Raw genomic sequence first — 11,031 nt, 5'->3', positions numbered from 1 at the left:
CGCTGCCATGTTTGTTTTCAATAACTATTTCATTGTATCCCCCTTCCCCGCCAAACCAAAGAACACAATCCTGCTGTATGTGGTTTGTTACCTTAATTGTGGTGATGTTGACAATGTCCGTCAAATTAAGGGGTTACATATTACATTCTTTCTACTTTAACTAATTTATATTACTCTTGCTACCTTTGAACCATGTACTAATGAAGGTTGAGTAGCTTTGTTAGGAAATATTGTGCAAAACTACCTATTGTATTTCTTAAATATATTATTGAAAGCTATTATCCACGCTTTTTTAGAAAAAAATTTTATGTTACGCGCACCAGTGGCGAAAAGTCTTGAGACCCTAGGGGATACGTCTTAGAGACATATAATGACGTTTGGAATCATATAGTACCATTATATGTTGTCAAAAATGTCAGGCTTGAATTCACGAAATCGGCACAAGTTTCGAAAGGGTAATTTGACCATTTTAAGGCAAATTTCATGGTTCCACCAACCAAATTGGACTCCGGGAGGGTATTAGAGACAACAGTAAACATCTCGGGAATTTTTATTTTCGAGCAAAAAATGGTCAAAAAATTCAAAAATTGAAGGCTATTATCCACGCTTTTTAAGGAATTTTTTATGTTACGGGGCCCGGTAGCTAAAAGTCTTGAGACCTTAGGGGATACATCTTTGAGGCATATAATGACGTTTGGAATCATATATTACCATATATGTTGTCAAAAATGTCCGTGGTTGGCTTGAGTTCACGAAATCGCTACAAGTTTCGAACGCGTAAATTGACCGTAATAAGGCAAATTAGATGGATCCACCCACCCAATTGGACTCCCGTAGGGTATTAGAGACCATGGTAAACATCTCGGCAATTTTTTTTCTAGGGCGAAAAATGGTCAAAAAATTCAAAAATTGAAGGCTATTATCCACGCTTTTTGAGAAATTTTTTATCTTACGGAGCCCAGTGGCAAAAAGTCTTGAGAACCTAGGGGATACATCTTAGGGACATATAATGACGTTTAGAATTGTATATTACCATTATATGTTTTCAAAAATGTCCGTCGTAGGCTTGAGCTCACGAAATCGGTACAAGTTTCGAACGGGTAATTGACCGTTTTCAGGCAAATTTAATGGTTCCACCTACCCAATTAAACTGCCTGAGGGAATTAGGGATCATGGTAAACATCTCGGAAATTTTTATTTCCGAGAGAAAAATGGTCAAAATTTTCAAAAATTGAAGGCTATCCACGCTTTTTAAGAAATTTTTTATGTTACGTGGCCCGGTGGCGAAAAGTCTCGAAACCCTAGGGGATACATATTAGGGACATATAATGACGGTCAGAATCATATATTACCATTATATGTTGTAAAAAAATGTTCGTGGTAGGCTTAAGTTCACGAAATCGATACAAGTTTCGAACGCATAAATTTATCGTAATAAGACAAATTAGATGGTTCCACTCACCCAATAGGATTCCTGGAGGGTATTACGGACAATGGTAAACATCTCGGCAATTTTTATTTCCGTGCGAAAAAGGTCAAAAAAATCCTAAAATTGAAGGCTATTATCCACGAATTTTGAAGAATTTTTTATGTTACGGGCCCGGTGGTAAAAAGTCTTGAGACCCTAGGGGATACATCTTAGAGACATATAATGATGTTTGGAATCATATACGGATTATTACCATTATATGTTGTCAAAAATGTCTTTGGTAGGCTAGAGTTCAGGAAATCGGTTGATATGTCCATTTTATATAGTAATTTACCCCCGTCCCTTGGTCATAATTAGTAGTGTTTTTGGCTCTTTCGAGCCACTTTAATTACTAATTTGTGTTTTCTGGTGTTTTCGTAGTCTTTGTTGAGTTTTGTAGGAAACTGCGCCTTTGGAGCATTTTCTCGGGTTTTTCATGAAGCGACTACGGAATTAGAAGTGCACGACCATCCTTGAAGCCCAAGGCCAGTTAGAGTCATCGAGACGGTGATTAAGGGCTCGGTAATTGGGATCCCGAGGTATTTGGACCGAGTATTCAAGACCCGGAGAAGAAATCCGGATTGGGCCAAGAAATCAAGCTCAATCGAAGTCCGAGCCTTAAAGTGAAGCAAGGGCCCGATTGGGCAAGAGGTTGCACGATCGGGCGCGGCGCGACGTTGTTGATGTTGTGCGTGCTTATAGCGCGCCCGATCGTGCAAGCGTCTAGAACGATCGGGCGATGCTGCTGAGAAGGAACGCGAAGAAAAAGGCGGGCCCGATCGGGCGGCCCTTCGCCCGATCGGGCGGCCCTTCGCCCGATCGGGCGCATGTTTTTATGGAGCCTGATTAGTTTAGTTTTAATTCTTGTTTTAGGAAACGTTAAAGTAGGAGTTTTGTACGGAATTTTGATTACCTTCTTTCTTAGACTTTCTCTCTCTACTTAGATTATTTCTCTCTCTTAAATTCTCTCTCAACTTTTGTTCTTAATTATTTCCATTCATCCAGATTTCTTCTTGGTAACAATTTCTTCTCTTTTAATTCCAGCTATTTTACTTACTTCTTTGATTATGCTTTTATTTATTTATTTGATTAGTTTAGTTATGATGATGCGTGAGTAGTTTTATTTCTAGGGTTTATGGGGATCAAATAAATGATGTGAAGGGGTAATTTTGTGATTGTTGATTATCAATGTTTGGTTGATTTCCTATTGATTGATTTAATGTTATGCAATTAGGTTTGGCCAGATTTAATTGTATGAGTTTAGCAATATTAATTCGAGATTCGACAGATGAGAATTGATGTTTAGGCTTAGTTTCAATAGGCGGATTAATTTATAAATGGTTAAGTCGAGATTCGACTGATGAGATTTAATACCGGTAAATTGACTCTGTGATTATAATACGTAGCGAAAGCACTTTATAATCTGATTAACCAATGCTTGATGATTGCTTATTATGATTTGCCCTGGAATATTGTTTATTAGTGAACCTATGCCCTAGGCCTTTTAATATTTGATTTTCTCCTACTTTATTCCTTTCGACCTTATTCTCCGTAGTTTAGATTTTATTCATAAAAATATTGGTTACTTAGATAATTTAGACTATAATAATTAATTAGGAATAGAAAGACTGTTTCCCTGTGGAGTTTGACCCTACTTCCCTATCTACTTTAGTTAGAGGACTTAGGTAATTATTTTTTATTAGAGGATACGACTTTACCCTGTCATCGGTACAAGTTTCGAACGGGTAAATTGACCGTTTTAAGGCAAATTAGATGGTTCCACCCACCCAATTGGACTCCCGGAGGGTATTAGGGACCATGGTAAACATCGCGGCAATTTTTATTTCTGTGCGAAACGTGGTCAAATAACTCAAATATTGAAGGCTATTATCCACGCTTTTTGAGGAATTTTTTATGTAACGGGGTCTGGTGGCAAAAATTCTCGAGACGTTAGGGAATACATCTTAGGGACATATAATGACGTGTGTAATCATATATTACCATTATATGTTGTCAAAATTTACCGTGGTAGGCTTGAGTTCACGAAATCGGTACAAGTTTCGAACGCGTAAATAGACCGTAATTAGACAAATTGGATGGTTCCACCCACCCAATTGGACTCCCAGAGGGCAATAGGGGACCATGGTATCTCGGCAATTTTTATGTTAAGGGGCCCGGTGGCGAAAAGTTTTGGGGATACGTCTTAGGGACATATAATGACGTTTGAAATTATATATTACCATTATATGTTGTCAAAAATGTCTTTGGTAGGCTTGAGTTCACGAAATCGGTACAAGTTTCGAACGGGTAAATTGACTATTTTAAGGCAAATTGGATGGTTACACCAACCCAATTGGACTCCCGAAGAGTATTAGGAGCCATGGTAAACATCTCGGCAATTTTTTTTTTCCCGGGCGAAAAATGGTCAAAAAATTCAAAAATTGAAGACTATTGTCCACGCTTTTTGAGAATTTTTTTATGTTACGGGGCTCGGTGGCGAAAACTCTAGAGAACCTAGGGGATATATCTTAGGGACATATAATGACGTTTGAAATCATATATTACCATTTTATGTTGTAAAAAACGGACGTGGTAGGCTTGATTTCACGAAATCGGTACAAGTTTCGAATGCGTAAATTGACCGTAATAAGGCAAATTAGATGGTTCCATCCCCCCAATTGGACTCCCGAGGGAATTAGGGACACAGGTAAACATCTCCGCAATTTTTTTTCCGGTCGAAAAAGACTTAAAAAATTCCAAAATTGAAGGCTATTATCCACACTTTTAAGGAATTTTTTATGTTACGGGCCCGGTGGCGAAAAATCTTGAGACCCTAGGGGATACATCTTAGGGACATATAATGACATTCAGATTCATATATTACCATTATAAGTACGTTGTCGAAAATGTCCGTGGTAGGCTTGAGTTCACGAAATCGATACAAGTTTCGAACGCGTAAATTGACCGTAATAAGGCAAATTAGATGGTTCCACCGACCCAATTGGACTCCCGAAGGGTATTAGGGACCATGGTAAACATCTCGACAATTTTTTTTTTCTGGCTTAAAAAGGTCAAAAAATTCCAAAATTGAAGGCTATTATCCACGCTTTTTGAGGAATTTTTTACGTTACGGGGCCCGGTGACAAAAAGTCCTGAGACCCTAGGGGATATATCTTAGAGATATACAATGACGTTTGGAATCATATATTACCATTATATGTTGTCAATAATGTCTGTGGTGGATTGGGTTCACGAAATCATTACAAGTTTCGAGCGGGTAAATTGACCTTTTTAAGGCAAATTTGATGGTTCCACCCACCCAATTGCACTCTCGGAGGGTATTAGGGACCATGGTAAACATTTCGACAATTTTTATTTTCGGAAGAAAAATGGTCAAAAAATTCAAAAAATGAAGGCTATTATCCACGCTTTTTAAGGAATTTTTCATGTTACAGGTTCTCGTGGCGAAAAGTTTTGAGACCTTAGAGGATACATCTTAGGGACATATAATGACGTTTGGAATCATATATTACCATTATATGTTGTCAAAAATGTACGTGGTAAGCTTGAGTTCAAGAAATCGATACAAGTTTCGAACGCGTAAATTGACCGTTTAAAGGCAAATTACATGGTTCCACCAACCCTAATAGACTCCCGGAAGGTATTAGGTACCATTATAAACATCTCGGCAATTTTTATTTTAAGGCGAAAAGTGATCAAAAAATTCCAAAATTGAAGGCTATTATATACGCTTTTTAAGAATTATTTTAATGTTACGGGGCTCGGTGGCGAAAACTCTTGAGAACCTAGGGGATATATCTTAGGGACATATAATGACATTTGGAATCACATATTACGGTTTTATGTTGTCAAAAACGTCCGTAGTAGGCTTGAGTTCACGAAATCGGTTTAAGTTTCGAATGCGTAAATTGACCGTAATAAGGCAAATTAGATGGTTCCACCCACCCAATTGGACTCCCGGAGGGCATTAGGGACACAGGTAAACATCTCCGCAATTTTTTTTTTCGAGCCAAAAAAGCTCAAAAAATTCCAAAATTGAAGGCTATTATCCACGCTTTTAACGAATTTTTTATGTTACAAGCCCGGTGGCGAAAAGTCTTGAGACCCTAGGGGATACACCTTACGAACATATAATGACATTTAGAATCATTTATTACCATTATAAGTTGTCGAAAACGTACGTGGTAGGCTTGAGTTCACGAAATTGATACAAGTTTTGAACGCGTAAATTGACCGTAATAAGGCAAATTAGATGGTTCCACCCACCCAATTGGACTTCCGGAGGGTATTAGGGACCATGATAAACATCTCGGCAATTTTTATTTTCAGACGTAAAAAGGTCAAAAAATTCCAAAATTAAAGGCTATTATCCACGCTTTTTGAGGAATTTTTTACGTTACGGGGCTCGGTGGCGAAAAGTCTCTAGACCCTAGTGTAACACCCCAATAATTCTCCCATTTCCAAACCACTTACTTTAAATAAAAATAGTGGAGAACCATTGGCATGTTACCGCCACGTGGTAGGATTGAGTTCACGAAATCGGTACAAGTTTCGAATGCGTTAATTGACCGTGATAAAGCAAATTAGATGGTTCCACCAACCCAATTGGACTCCATAAGGGCATTAGGGACACAGGTAAACATCTCCGCAATTTTTTTTTTCAGGCGAAAAAAGCTCAAAAAATTCCAAAATTGAAGGCTATTATCCACGCTTTTAAGGAATTTTTTATGTTACAGGCCCAGTGGCGAAAAGTCTTGAAACCCTAAGGGATACATCTTACGAACATATAATGACATTTAGAATCATTTATTACCATTATAAGTTGTCGAAAATGTCCGTGGTAGGCTTGAGTTCACGAAATCGATATAAGTTTCGAACGCGTAAATTGACCGTGATAAGGCAAATTAGATGGTTCCACCAACCCAATTGGACTCCCGGAGGGCATTAGGGACACAGGTAAACATCTCCGCAATTTTTTTTTTCCGGGAGAAAAAAGCTCAAAAAATTCCAAAATTGAAGGCTATTATCCACGCTTTTAAGGAATTTTTTATGTTACTGGCCCAGTGGCGAAAAGTCTTACGACCCTAGGGGATACATCTTAGAGAAATATAATGAAATTTAGAATCATTTATTACCATTATAAGTTGTCGAAAATGTCCGTGGTATGCTTGAGTTCATGAAATCGATACAAGTTTCGAACACGTAAATTGGCCGTAATAAGGCAAATTAGATGGTTCCACCGACCCAATTGGACTCTCGGAGGGTATTAGGGACCATGGTAAACATCTTGACAATTTTTATTTTCAGGCGTAAAAGGTCAAAAAGTTCTAAAATTGAAGGCTATTATCCACGCTTTTTGAGGAATTATTTACGTTACGGGGCCCAGTGACGGAAAGTCCTGAGACCCTAGGGGATACATCTTAGAGATATACAATGACGTTTGGAATCATATATTACCATTATATGTTGTCAATAATGTCTGTGGTGGATTGGGTTCACGAAATCATTACAAGTTTCGAGCGGGTAAATTGACCGTTTTAAGGAAAATTTGATAGTTCCACCCACCCAATTGGACTCTCGGAGGGTATTAGGAACCATAGTAAACATCTCGACAATTTTTATTATCGGGCGAAAAATGGTCAATAAATTCAAAAAATGAAGGCTATTATCCACGCTTTTTAAGGAATTTTTCATGTTACAGGTTCTGGTGGCGAAAAGTTTTGAGACCTTAGAGGATACATCTTAGGGACATATAATGACGTTTGGAATCATATATTACCATTATATGTTGTCAAAAATGTCCGTGGTAAGCTTGAGTTCAAGAAATCGATACAAGTTTCGAACGCGTAAATTGACCATTTAATGGAAAATACTATGGTTCCACCAACCCTAATAGACTCCCGGAAGGTATTAGGTACCACTATAAAGATCTCGGCAATTTTTATTTTATTAAGGCGAACAGTAATTAAAAAAATCCAAAATTGAAGGTTATTATCTACGCTTTTTAAGAATTATTTTTATGTTACAGTGCTCGGTGGGGAAAACTCTTGAGAACCTAGGGGATATATCTTAGGGACATATAATGACATTTGGAATCATATATTACCGTTTTATGTTGTCAAAAACGTCCGTAGTAGGCTTGAGTTCACGAGATCGGTTCAAGTTTCAAATGCGTAAATTGACCGTAATAAGGCAAATTAGATGGTTCCACCCACCCAATTGGACTCCCAGAGGGCATTAGGGACACAGGTAAACATCTCCGCAATTTTTTTTTCCGAGCGAAAAAAGCTCAAAAAATTCTAAAATTGAAGGCTATTATCCACGTTTTTAAGAAAATTTTTGATGTTACAGGCCCGGTGGCGAAAAGTTTTGAGACCCTAGGGGATACATCTTACGGACATATAATGGCATTTAGAATCATTTATTACCATTATAAGTTGTCAAAAATGTCCGTGGTAGGCTTGCGTTCACGAAATTGATACAAGTTTCGAACGCGTAAATTGACCGTAATAAGGCAAATTAGATGGTTCCACCCACCCAATTGGACTTCCGGAGGGTATTAGGGACCATGATAAACATCTCGGCAATTTTTATTTTCAGGCGTAAAAAGGTAAAAAAAATTCCAAAATTGAAGGCGCTATTATCCACGCTTTTTGAGGAATTTTTTACGTTACGGGGCCCGGTGGCGAAAATTCTTGAGACCCTAGGGGTTACATCTTTGAGATATACAATGAAGTTTGGAATCATATATTACCATTATATGTTGTCAATAATGTCTGCGGTGGATTGAGTTCACAAAAATCAATACAAGTTTCGAGCGGGTAAATTGACCGATTTAAGGAAAATTTGATGGTTCTACCCACTCAATTGGATACCCGGAGGGTATTAGAGACCATGGTAAACATCATGACAATTTTTATTTTCGGGCGAAAAATGGTCAAAAAATTCAAAAAATGAAGGCTATTATCCACGCTTTTTAAGGTATTTTTCATGTTACAGGGTCTGGTGGCGAAAAGTGTTGAGACCTTAGAAGATACATCTTAGGGACATATAATGACGTTTGGAATCATATATTACCATTATATGTTGTCAAAAATGTCTGTGGTAAGTTTGAGTTCAAGAAATCGATACAAGTTTCGAACGCGTAAATTGACCATTTAAAGGCAAATTACATGGTTCCACCAACCCTAATAGACTCCTGAAAGGTATTAGGGACCATTATAAACATCTCATCAATTTTCATTTTTAGGCGAAAAGTTATCAAAAAATTCCAAAATTGAAGGCTTATCTACGCTTTTTGTGAATTTTTTTATGTTACGAGGCTCGTTGGCGAAAACTGTTGAGAACCTAGGGGATATATCTTAGGGAGATATAATGACATTTGGAATCATATATTACCGTTTTATGTTGTCAAAAACGTCCGTGGTAGGATTGAGTTCATGAAATCGGTACAAGTTTCGAATGCGTAAATTGACCGTGATAAAGCAAATTAGATGGTTCCACCAATCCAATTGGACTCCCGGAGGGCATTAGGGATACAGGTAAACATCTCCGCATTTTTTTTTTCCGGGCGAAAAAAGCTCAAAAAATTCCAAAATTGAAGGCTATTATCCACGCTTTTAAGGAATTTTTTATGTTACAGGGCTGGTGGCGAAAAGTCTGGAGACCCTAGGGGATACATCTTACGAACATATAATGACCTTTAAAATCATTTATTACCATTATAAGTTGTCGAAAATGTCCGTGGTAGGCTTGAGGTCACGAAATCGATATAAGTTTCGAACGCGTAAATTGACCGTGATAAGGCAAATTAGATGGTTCCACCAACCCAATTGGATTCCCGGAGGGCATTAGGGACACAGGTAAACATCTCCGCAATTTTTTTTTTCCGGGAGAAAAAAAGTCAAAAAATTCCAAAATTGAAGGCTATTATCCACGCTTTTAAGGAATTTTTTATGTTACGGGCCCGGTGGCGAAAAGTCTTGAGACCCTAGGAGATACATCTTAGGGACATATAATGACATTTAGAATCATTTATTACCATTATAAGTTGTCGAAAATGTCCGTGGTAGGTTAGAGTTCATGAAATCGATACAAGTTTCAAACGTGTAAATTGACCGTAATAAGGCAAATTAGATGGTTCCACCGACCCAATTGGACTCCCGGAGGGTATTAGGGACCATGGTAAACATCTCGACAATTTTTATTTTCAGGCGTAAAAAGGTCAAAAAATTCTAAAATTGAAGGCTATTATCCACGATTTTTGAGGAATTTTTCATGTTACAGGTTCTGGTGGCGAAAAGTTTTGAGACCTTAGAGGATACATCTTCGGGACATATAATGACGTTTGGAATCATATATTACCATTATATGTTGTCAAAAATGCCCGTGGTAAGCTTGAGTTCAAGAAATCGATACAAGTTTCGAACGCGTAAATTGACCGTTTAAAGGAAAATTACATGGTTCCACCAACCCTAATAGACTCCCGGAAGGTATTAGATACCATCATAATAAACATCTCGCCAATTTTTATTTTAAGGCGAAAAGTGATCAAAAAATTCCAAAATCAAAGGCTATTGTCTACGCTTTTTTAGAATTATTTTTATGTTACGGGGCTCGGTGGCGAAAACTCTTGAGAACCTAGTGGATATATCTTAGGGACATATAATGACATTTGGAATCATATATTACCGTTTTATGTTGTCAAAAACGTCCGTAGTAGGCTTGAGTTCAAGAAATCGGTTCAAGTTTCGAATGCGTAAATTGACCGTAATAAGGCAAATTAGATGGTTCCCCCCACCCAATTGGACTCCCGGAGGGCATTGGGGACACAGGTAAACATCTCCGCAATTTTTTTTTCCTAGCGAAAAAAGCTCAAAAAATTCCAAAATTGAAGGCTATTATCCACGCTTTTAAGGAATTTTTTATGTTACAGGCCCGGTGGCGAAAAGTCTTGAGACCCTAAGGGATACATCTTACGGACATATAATGACATTTAGAATCATTTATTACCATTATAAGTTGTCGAAAATGTCTGTGGTAGGCTTGAGTTCACGAAATTGATACAAGTTTCGAACGCGTAAATTGACCGTAATAAGGCAAATTAGATGGTTCCACCCACCCAATTGTACTTCCGGAGGGCATTAGAGACACAGGTAAACATCTCCATAATTTTTTTTTCCGGGAGAAAAAAGCTCAAAAAATTCCAAAATTGAAGGCTATTATCCACGCTTTTTGAGGAATTTTTTATGCTACGGGTCTGGTGGCGAAAAGTCTTGAGACCAAAGGGGTTACATCTTTGAGATATACAATGATGTTTGGAATCATTTATTACCATTATATGTTTTCAATAATGTCTGCGGTGGATTGAGTTCACGAAATCAATACAAGTTTCGAGCCGGTAAATTGACCGTTTTAAGCCAAATTTAATGGTTCCACCCACCCAATTGGACTCCCGGAGGGTATTAGAGACCATGGTAAACATCTCGACAATTTTTATTTTCGGGCGAAAAATGGTCATAAAATTCAAAAAAATGAAGGCT

Source organism: Chenopodium album, chromosome 5, assembly GCF_948465745.1.
Source record: "Chenopodium album chromosome 5, dcCheAlbu1.1, whole genome shotgun sequence".
Lineage (NCBI taxonomy): Eukaryota > Viridiplantae > Streptophyta > Magnoliopsida > Caryophyllales > Amaranthaceae > Chenopodium > Chenopodium album.
The sequence above is the reverse complement of the archived record's forward strand: the minus strand, read 5'-3'. Positions refer to the sequence as shown.